This window comes from Lissotriton vulgaris, chromosome 4_1 (assembly GCF_964263255.1).
Source record: "Lissotriton vulgaris chromosome 4_1, aLisVul1.2, whole genome shotgun sequence".
NCBI lineage: Eukaryota > Metazoa > Chordata > Amphibia > Caudata > Salamandridae > Lissotriton > Lissotriton vulgaris.
Genome location: NC_141691.1, coordinates 1168369828 through 1168380212, shown reverse-complemented (window position 1 = coordinate 1168380212; position 10385 = coordinate 1168369828).

Sequence of the window (10385 nt, the reverse complement as noted above, 5' to 3'; positions counted from 1 at the left end):
ATAACTGGGCTGGGACTACTCGGACATGCAGACACTGCTAGGTAACGGTGTACCTGGGACTATAATGCTGCCTAGAAAACAACCAATTAGTTTGTCCGGACCGAAAGACTCTGATCCACCTGGAGAACCGTCCTTATCCTTCATTTTACAGTCTCTTAAATCATTTCAAGATAAAGTTAAATTGGAGAACCGGCACGCCAAACTGTCCTCAAAAAAGTTACAGGGCTCAATTAGAAAAGTTGAGAAAACGTGTACAGAGATTGTGGAGAGGTTAAGTCAGCTGGAAAATCAAAGAGAGTTGCTAAAAAACCACGGTCGATACCCTAAAAAATACAACAACATCTCAAGAAAGTACCCTGATAGACGTGATGTGAAAGATGGAAGCGGCGGAAATCGGCAACGCCGTAACAATCTAAGGCTACTAGGAGTAACAGAGAATGGTGAGGATAGTTTGGTTTGCCCTGTTCCCATCATGCACTGGGACAGGAACAGACTTATTTGCATATAGCCAGGTTCTGAGCTGGGATGGTGCAGTGAGCTAAAAAACGGTGTTGGATCTAGCCATGATCTCTTGACTGGGTGAGAGTATTCTGCTTAATTCAGAAACTCTGTCCATCACCACCCCTTGTTGTTAAATATTTTGTCTACCCTAAGCGTGGAAGGGTATTCTCAGATGTGAGTCCCTTGCTCATTGCACCATCAGGATTCAAGCAAGCCGGGCCGACGACGGCTGAAATGCCAGAAACCGGTCCCCGGTAGCTTGTTTCCTTCCCAGTGTAAGAATTGGCTTGGTAGTTTGGTTTGCCCTGTTCCCATCATGCACTGGGACAGGAACAGACTAATTTGCATATAGCCAGGTTCTGAGCTGGGATGGTGCAGTGAGCTAAAAAACGGTGTTGGATCTAGCCCTGATCTCTTGACTGGGTGAGAGTATTCTGCCTAATTCAGAAACTCTGTCCATCACCACCCCTTGTTGTTAAATATTTTGTCCACCCTAAGCGTGGAAGGGTATACTCAGATGTGAGTCCCTTGCTCATTGCACCATCAGGATTCAAGCAAGCCGGGCCGACCACGGCTGAAATGCCAGAAACCTGTCCCCGGTAGCTTGTTTCCTTCCCAGTGTAAGAATTGGCTTGGTAGTTTGGTTTGCCCTGTTCCTATCATGCACTGGGACAGGAACAGACTAATTTGCATATAGCCAGGTTCTGAGCTGGGATGGTGCAGTGAGCTAAAAAACGGTGTTGGATCTAGCCCTGATCTCTTGACTGGGTGAGAGTATTCTGCTTAATTCAGAAACTCTGTCCATCATAACCCCTTGTTGTTAAATATCACTGGTTAGAGGCGGCAGACCCGAAGCAGAGAACAGCCCGGGACCAGGGTTCAATTCCTGACGCGGCAGGGTCAAAACGGACTTGATAATTCACGCCTCGGTGCCCACTCTAACTAGGGAACACACTCGGCAGCTCTGGGCATTAAGCTTGCCTCATCTCTATAACGGCCCCCCACAGACGCCGGGGATGCCTGGTTTCACCTTGGAGATACCCAGAAAGGGACCATCTCACAGGGAAAACCAGGACGGGTTCCCCAGCGGTCTTCAGCGCCAGGATACTCCATGGAGTCGCAGTGCGCTTTACAAGTACACCCACATTTACATTTATTAGGCAATTTTAATTCTAACTTAAATGTTCTTATTTCCTTAGAATATTGGGCTACAGTTCTCTCAAACACTGCCTAATAAATTCAAGCTTTTGTCATGCAAAATAGCTTTTCTACTATTCCAATTCCTTGCACCAATATATGAGTTGTATAATAGTAGTGTATCAATGCAGGCTTATGTTTGACTTGCTGTTGAATTTCTAGAAGTAAGATGCAGAGGAAACCTATAACAAAAAAAAACCCTTCTTTCTTAGTAAGCATGTCTTGAGGCTGAAAATTAATTTACTCATTTAGAAAAAAGTAATAAACAAGCTGTCATTGATATTTGGTGAACAAGTAAAAATAGACAAAAAGTTTATTATTTTCAATCTCATTTGTAAGCTCCATGCACAGTTCTCGGTTAAATTGTAGGTTCAATAATCTGTCACAGAAGGAAATAAACTACCGTATTTTCTGGTGTATAAGACGACTGGACGTATAGGACGACCCCCTACTTTTCCTTTTAAAATATAGGGTTTGGGCTATATTCGCTTGCTTATAAAATGACCCAGGCGTATAAGACGACCCCCAACTTTTGAAAAGATTTTCAAGGGTTAAAAAGTTGCCTTATACGCCAGAAAATACGGTATTCCTGCATAAATGGAAAGGAGACAGCTAAAAAAACATCAACAGTTTGATAACGGATTTAGGAAAACTCTCCAATCCACATAGTGTCTAGGTATATTCTAATTCACTAACCCTAAATAATGTTGCAAAATAATACAAATTAAAATAAAAAAAATTGAAACCATCAATCAGAAATCATCAATATTGAGTATTGTTTTCTGATTGATGGTTTAAAAAACATTTATTTTAAAACTGCATTTTGTTCATTTATATTGCACATTAGGGGGCTTATTTACAAGCCCCTTGCGCCACCTGTAAGTCACTTTTTCCATGTTAAAAAAGACGTAGAAGTGGCGCGAGGGGCTTGTAAATAAGACCCAAGGTGTACATGACTGAGTACATCACATTTAGACAGCAGTACATGGTTCAAAAGAGAGATTTGTGTAGTTTAATTTTCATTTTTATTTATGAAATTTGTATTACTTTACAATAAATATCTAGGGTTGGTGAATTAGAATGTACGTAGGCACTACAGGGGTTGGGAAATTCACTGGGGGCCCCAGGGGGAGCAGAGCGCTAGCGGTCTCCCCCTGGGGTCTTTCGCCCGGTGGACCAGACCGAGCACAGGGATAGCACAGGTAGGAGAAGGCAGGGGCGCTTGCTGTGAAATGTCACAGTGCGTGCCAAGGGAGGTCGTGAGGTGGCAGGTGGGTGGCGGGAGGCGTTTTCGTTTTTAGTAAGTCCCACCCTCCCATCCCTAAAAATTAAAAAAAAAAATAATAATAATAACTAAATGAAAAAATAAATAAATACATATATAAAAAAAATTGTTAGAAATGCACGTTGTTTGTCACTTTTAGATAGGTAGCTCCCAGGCTTAAGAAAAGTTGAGGCGCTTGTATTGGGGTGGGTAAGTCTGGAGCGGGCTTGCCCACCTTGAATTTTGAGCAAAAGAAAGTTGAAAGGAGTAAAGGTAACAAATGAAGAGAAATGAAGCACAAGGTTTGGAAGGAATGTGATAACATACTATTGGGGTTTCGGTCTGAAAATGCTAATATTTTATAAGCAGGAAAATACTAAAGGTTTTGGCACGTTTTACTAAATTGTTGATGTATAAACAAAATTGCCTGAATTTTGGAGTTACCTGATCTAAAATAAAGGTGACCTTTTCTGCTATTTGACAAACATGTGTCTGGGTCTGATTGTTTTTGGGCGAACAGTCTGTATATTTCTTTTAGGTTAATTTATGGTTAGCTTCCACGCGTACAGTGGGTTTACATGGCACGTCGAGCTCTAGTAAATGAGTTTCACCTGGGGCACTGACTAACGGTTGATAAATAACCAGAGTTGTGGGAGCATTTTTCAGTTGGTGTTCGACAGTTAGGATTGCGAGGTCACGCTGCCCGTTTTGGTGCTGAGAGTTTTAAATTGTGAATATAGACGTGGAGCATTGTGAGCATATTTATACTCTTTTGGTGCTTGTTTTTTTCCAGTTGTTTAGGAACACGGACGGGGTTAAGCAGGGGAGCACAGTAGGTATGGTGTCCAAGTATTCACATGTTTGCATTATAATCTGTGAATATAACATTTGATTGTCATCTTTGGGTTTACGTTTTTCTAGTGGTGGATTTAAGGGCATGTTGGGTATCAATATTAATTTTGTGCAAAGTATGCCTACAGCTTTTGATTCATGTATGTAATTCTGGGATATGTTCACTGATTAATTGTTTCATACTACAGCTACCCCAGACGAAGGGCGCTTCAGCCCGAAATGCTTTAGATGAATCCTAATGTCATCTGGAATGTGTTGTGAATTTGAAACGAGCTGTTGAAAAAGGCCTGGATGGGAATATCTTTAGCATTTTAAGTTTAAAAATCACTTAGATTTTTGTGTATACTCAGGAAGTACTTATAAATAAGAACAAACATGGACTAAAAGTAGATTAGAATGTGGATGAAAAATGCTGTGTGGCTAATCACTATAGCGCAATGGCATAACAGACAGTTTTGATCTTTTAGAAAGTTGGCATTTTCCTACATGTAGCCATTTGGTGCCTGCTGCCTGTATCTAATATGCATACAGGATGGTGACAGCTGAGCTTTGTGTATTTCCCCTAGACAGCCTTACACAATGGGAGCTTAGGTGTGAATTCATGGACGATCCTGGCAGGATGGAAGGTAAGAGTGGTACCCAGCCTCACTTACACCTGAATAGGCTGTGTCCTGTCCCACACAAAGGGCTGCACACCCTTCTGTATTGAGTATTGAGCCAAAGCAGGATGGGCAGGACTTCTGTACACTTCAAAGGCCTGCTTTTGAAGTCGACTCCACTTTAAAGGCCCAACTGGGTATAAGTAGTGGATCTCAGACACCACCACTTCAGTACACTTCAGGACCTGTGAAGATTCTGCCAGGAAGAAGCACTGCTGTTGGGCTGCCAAAGGAGGGCAACTCTGTTGGACTGTTGCTTCGCTTGCCTCTTACCTTGCTGTGCTAACCTGCTGCTTGCTGTTCCCCTGCCTGGCTGAGAAAGACTGGGCCTGCATCACTTGTACCCAGAGTGACTCCAAGGGCTAGCTGACTGGTCTTCTAATCTCAGAGACATCAAAGACTACCAGCCATCCTGTTCCTTTACTAGAGTGTAAACCTATGCATCTCCCTTGCTGCAGGAGCAGAATCGATGCATTCCCTCTCTTACCCAGACAGAACCAGAGCATCACCTTCAGAACCAGCACATCGCCCTTGGAATTGACGCATCATCTGCTGCAGGAGCAGAACCAATGCAAAGCATTCAGAACCAGTGCATTGCCCTCAAAACCGACTCATCACTGCTTTTGCATAGAGAAAATTGATGCATGTGCTTGATTGGGTGAAGAAAAGTGATGCATCTCCCATGCTGCTGGATCAACACAGATGCATTGCTTTGACTGCAACCATCATCTATTAGTCAACACAACCAGGATTAAGGTACTATCATTCAGTGGGCCTTTCTTGGTCCCTGTATCTGTCCCGTGCTCCAATACAATCTGCCTGAACATTTGACTTTGTCCTGGTCTGGCGTGACCATGTATTCAAAATAAGCCCTTTTTGCTTCTAAGTGCTATTTTTGACCTAATTCTTTAAAAAATCAAATCTCAAGTTCTACTCGTTGGAGTTTTGCCCCTGTGGTCTTGCTTTATTTATTAAACCAATCTTTTTATGTAGTGTTTTAACAGTTTTACTGTTTGAAGTGTTGTACACATTCTTTACACATTGCCATTAAAGTTAAGCCAATGCCAAGCTAAAAGAGGGTGAGCACAGGTTGATTCAGGGTTTCCCTGCCTCTACCCTTCACTAGGATTGTGGTTGTTACTTAACTAAGGCTCAAACCCCAGTCATCCTACAACCCAATTTCTCACAATTGTCAATTCATCTAAAGTAATCCCAGTCAACTGAATGATAATAAGAGACTACTTACACAAACTTGAATCTAGTGAACCAGGCATCATATGGAAAGGGATACAGTTAAAAGAAATATGATTGGATTTGTGCAATAACATGATTGATCATGTTTCTTTTCTTTCCTTACTCATTGGGAAACTACCAGGCTCGGCTAATTCCATAAACAATATGGCCCTGATTCACAAAGGTATTTACGTTTAGCAAAATTACGAGTGGGAAGTCTCCACACTCGGGGCAGAATCTATTCACTGTGCACTCTTTGAAGTACTACACATAAGTGCCTTAATGAATCACACCCCTATTTTCTAAGAAATCTTGTCTGTTCATTGTGCTCCACCACATGTTTATATAATTTTATTCGTTTTAACTCTGCTGTATTCTGAGGCATACTGATCAATGCTCAAACTGTGCATACTCTATAAAAGTTAACATGAGTTACGGTATACTCTGACAGGTATCTACAATGGAAAGGAAAAGTTGCTGACATTGGCAACAATAATTTATTTATGCAAATTCAATATGGCCAGTGCATTTTATTGATGTTGACTCATGTGGGACCCATACTCAGTAAAGCCTCATGTTCTTAGTGTCACACGAACAGCTGGGAGTCTTTTACCTCTATGTCTAGCAGCTTTCATTGTATCCTGTTGAAAGTCAATAAATGCAGTTGATTGTTCACGATGCAGGACATTCCTGCCACATATGTAGAAGACACAAGCCCTGTCAGGAGCCTGAACAGGACATTGCAATAGTGGGTAACAGATGAAGAAATGGCATGGGGAGGAGTTAGAAAAGATTATAAAATAGAGGAGGTTGGGGGATGAGGCAGAGATATAGAAAATGAATGTGAAGGAACTAAAAATCAGGCATGGAAAAATGTGGGAAGGGAAAGTGACACAGTTATTAAGGGGAATGGTGGTCCGGAGATCTCATTGGACAGGGGAGCAGGAACAAATTGTAAGGGCATCAATTCTCTGGAAAATCAAGCTGACAATTTAAATTACAAGGACATGGAGTGAAACAGGAAGTGTCACCGGTACTGCCTGTGGCTTTATTCATCGTGTGCATGTATTGTGCAAGTTGCATTGCCTTTCGGGCTGTCAGCGCTAACGTCACCATTTCTAACCTATATTCTATTTCTTTTCTTCTTCCTGGAATTATACATGTACTGACCAGGAGATCAAATAATACAAATTGCCAAAGAAACTGAACATTTCTCCAGATGATTGTGATTTTTCAGATTAGGGAAGACCTTCCACGGGGAGATTTTATTCTGAATAGCAGTTTTTCAAGCAAATTGAGAGAAACAGGGTCACAGATGTTATATCTCATAATGGTGGACTTGCTATATCCAAAGACAGTGTAATATTTTATGACAAAACATCTGGCTTTAGAGACTGTCTTATTTTATTATTATTTTTTTAACTGTCACTCCCACTATTCTAGACATAGTATCTGTGACTTTTTGCCAGTACCTAGCAATCTCCAGACATTCCCATAAAATATGTAGAAGGTTCCCTCCACCTGGCATCCCCTGACGCACAATACCGTAGGGATCCTGCCCCATGGGTATAGGTAAGTACAGGGGTAGTATGTTCGATGTAATATCTTGAGTTGTATCAATCTAAATCGGGAGTGAATTGCGATTTCTCAAGGGCTCAGGTTTGCCTCCTGCCACTCCTCATTGTCTATAGAACCCAAGTCTGTAGCCTATGTTTCCCAGAGGGTCAGTAGGGGTTCTGGCACATTACTTATCAACTTACGGTAGATCGTGGAGATCGGTTTCTTGACAATTGGGTCTAATAACACTGGGTCTTCCAATGGGGAATATTCTGGGACAATCGAATCACCATGGATGTTGATGCACAGCACGTGTATGAGCCTCAGGTGCTGATATATCTGAGTCTGGTGTAATTTGTACTCCCACTGTGGTACCTCAAAGGCGAGGGGAGAGTCTCCTTTCCATACGTCTCCCAAGTACTCCATGCCTATCAGCATCCACCCTTTGAAACCTGCTAGGGCGGCTACTTCATGCAAAGGATCCTCCACACACACCGGGGTTCTACCAGTTAATGTCCTTGCCCAACCTAGTCATTTATTGGCCTCCCTCCAGCACTGTAGCACTACATTAGTGTGCTCTGTTCACTCGGGTTGGACTTTTGGGAATGGAGCAGAGGTTCACAGTTTCTTCCCGGCATGACAGCTGTATCTGCTCTGTAAGTCGGTTCCTCCATACTCGCTTACACCCAGTCATTAATAACCTGTAACTGCGAGGCCCAGTAATAGAGCCTAACATCAGGGATAGCCAGGCCACCATCGTAGATACCCTTCTGCAACTTGTGCAACGCGATCCTTGGTGTAACCCCCTGCCACAAAGACTTTCTGACTTCCTGTGCTACCCGTTTGAAAACTGTCAAAGGGACTAGGTATGGGGTGTTGTGGAGGGCATAAAGGAGGTGTGGTAGTGTCATCATTTTAAATAAAGCTGCACTGCCCATAAGGGAAAGCGGATGGGTTCCCAGTGGCTGACATCAGCACTGAGGCGTCTCAGTTGGGGCCCAAGAGTCCTGTTCAGGAGCGCCTTGGGATCCAGTGTAACATGGATACCCAACTATTTAATTCCCTCTGAAACCACCGGTGCCGCACACAGCACTGGAACCCTGGGGGGGGGGGACTCAACAGTGCAAATATCACTGACTTGGACCAATTGATTTTGGAGCCTGAGTAACTACCAAAAAGTTTGAACATATGTAGCACACGTACCATTGAGTGGTATGGTTGTGCAAGATACAAGACGATATAATTGGCATAGAGTGAGATTCGCTCTTCCCACACCCCTGGTGCAATATACCCCATATCATTGGGTCCCTCTGGATCCAATGCGCCAACGGCTCCAGTGCAAGGGCAAACAAGTGCGGGGACAAGGAGCACACCTGCCTGGTGCCCCAGCACAATTGAAAGGATCTCAATACCGTCCCATTCACGCGCACCCTAGCCGTTGGTGCCTCGTATAGTAATCTCAACCAACCACATAAATTGGGACCAAAGCCTAGCCTGTTAAGCACGATGAACAAGTGGGGCCACTCAATGCTATTGAATGTCATTGACATGTCCAGCGCCATTAGTGCCATCTGTTGGGCTGCAGGATTACTAGTCATGTGGAGTATGCCATATAGTCTCCGAAGATTTTGCTGGGTGCTTTTAACGGGCATAAACCCTGATTGGTCCATGTGGACCAGTTCCGCAATTACAGACACCAGCCTGTCCGCCAGTGATTTAGCCAGAGCCTTGGCTTCCACATTGATAATGGAAATGGGACGGTAGGAACTACACTCATCCGGCTGCTTTCCGGCTTTATAGATTACCACAATCGTGGCTGCTCGCTGGTCCGACAGGCCCCTGCTCTCATGTCTCAATCAACATGTTTCGGAGTGGGATTATTATAACCAAGCCTTTCCTTTAAAAATCTTGACTGGGAGCCCATTCGGACCCGTTGCGAGGTCGGCCCCAAGCACTTCACGCGCTTTCCCTGACAATGTAGGCAAGGCGAAGTCCCTCAGGAATTCTGCACAGTCCCTATCCGACCTGGTGCACACTGGTGCATAAAACTCTTGAAATGCTTTGTGAACACTTCTGCTATGTCGTTACTTATAGCTTGCAATGACCCATTTATTTCACACACCACTGTCACCCATGATCTCTCCCTACCCCATCTTTCCAACCACGCTAGGAGCTTCAGAGCTTTCTCCCCCACATTGTGTAAATGATGTTGCTTCGCTAAGGTGTATGCCTGCATTTCGCCATCCACCAGGGCCCTCAGGTCCCATTGCCTCAGTGCCAGCTTGTGTCTCCGGTCAGCCCTTGAAAACATTGCCCCGTCACCCTCCATCTGACTAATTTCTTGCTCAAGTGACCGAATCTTCAGGGATTCCTCTATTTTTTTAGCTCCAAACAGCGTCTGCCCCTGGCCCCATAGCACCGCTTTGAAGGCCTCCCATAGAGTAGTTCAGGAGTCTACGGACCCCATTTTTTCTTTAAAATAGAGCTCCAAGCCCTCTCGGATTTTGTCTCTGAGCGTTGGGTCTTGCAGGCACCAGGGATCTATTCTTGGTAAAGTAGCCTTACCTAGAGACCGGCCTTTAAGAGTGACACAGACCAGGTAGTGGTTCAATATACCCCTCCCCATGTGTGCAGGGTTTAGGAAGTCCCCCACTTTATCCTTGCATGTGTAAAATGGGTCTATTCTAGAGAAAGAACAGTGGTGTGCTGAGTAGTACGTGTAGTGCTGTACGAGAGGGTTAATTGCCGGCCACAAATCCACCATGCCCATGGTAATGACAAAGACCACCAGGCCACGTTCTCCTTCTCTACCCACAGGGGAACCAGACCAGTCTAGCTCCGGGTTCGTGACTGCGTTCATGTGTCCACCTATCAGGAGAGTGCCTAGGGGGAAATAAGTAAGGAATGAGCTAAGCTTTGGGAAAATCACTGTGTGAAGACCCGGGGGTATATAGCAAGAGCACAATGTTATCAGTCCCCCCTACCATTTACCCCGCCGCTGCTACAAACCATCTGGCGTTGTCTGTCCAAGTGCCTGTGATGATTAGGGGGAACGCATTACGTGTCAGAATCCCCAGCCCCGGGCCCCAGACGAGAATCCAGAGTGGGCCACCATCTTATAC